An 848-nucleotide genomic window follows, 5' to 3' on the forward strand; every position below is an offset into this window, starting at 1 on the left:
TCTCCAAATCTGTTTTGATGAAGAAACAAACTCATCTACATCTTAGATGACCTAACATTGAGTATATTGTCAGCAAATTTTCATTTTTTGGTGAACTGTTCCTTTAAAGCCATAAAAGATAATTCTGTGATTGACAGAATCTGGAGTTTAAAAAAAACTGTAAATTTTTGAGACAGACACATAATTGGATCATTAGCTTGTCAAGATATATAGGCCTTAAGAAAAAGCTGACACAATACAGGATGAGGGCCAATCCAGTGTTGCCAAATGACAATCTGCCAGAAAGATATTGTCTATATTATATTTGGACTATATTATTAATCTATCTGCAGTGATATGAGGTAGTGCATAAAATTAAAGAGTGAATGCAAATTTATTCAGGCTCAAGGAGCTGTGAGTTCACTTTTCACAGTTCACTTTTATAATTTAGGATGAACTGCTGTTCATACCAGTTCCACCATTTCTTATTCCACAATCTAGTTTGAAATACCGCTTTCACACCAACCGGACTAACTGATGACAAACAAACTGCTCTGGAAAGCTGTAGTGTGAAGTGCATATTGATTCCATGTCACCTAGAAACAAGGCCCAGCAGTTTCAGGTGACGTGATGGAGCTGCGGCTAAGAGAGCCACACAGCAATCATTCAAATCTATAGTGATCTATTGACTCACAAATGCCACCTAAGTGATACCGCCATATGGGAAAAGGCAGAAAACAAGACCACAAAAGAAAATAAACCATTTAAAAAGGCACCAAGGAGCACAATCAGTGATTATGAGCACATGGTTTTAACACCTCACTCCATCTATATCATGAATGCATTAAGACAGACAGATCTAATTATGT

This window comes from Sinocyclocheilus grahami, unplaced genomic scaffold (assembly GCF_001515645.1).
Source record: "Sinocyclocheilus grahami isolate Dianchi unplaced genomic scaffold, SAMN03320097.WGS_v1.1 scaffold14183.1, whole genome shotgun sequence".
Classification (NCBI taxonomy): domain Eukaryota; kingdom Metazoa; phylum Chordata; class Actinopteri; order Cypriniformes; family Cyprinidae; genus Sinocyclocheilus; species Sinocyclocheilus grahami.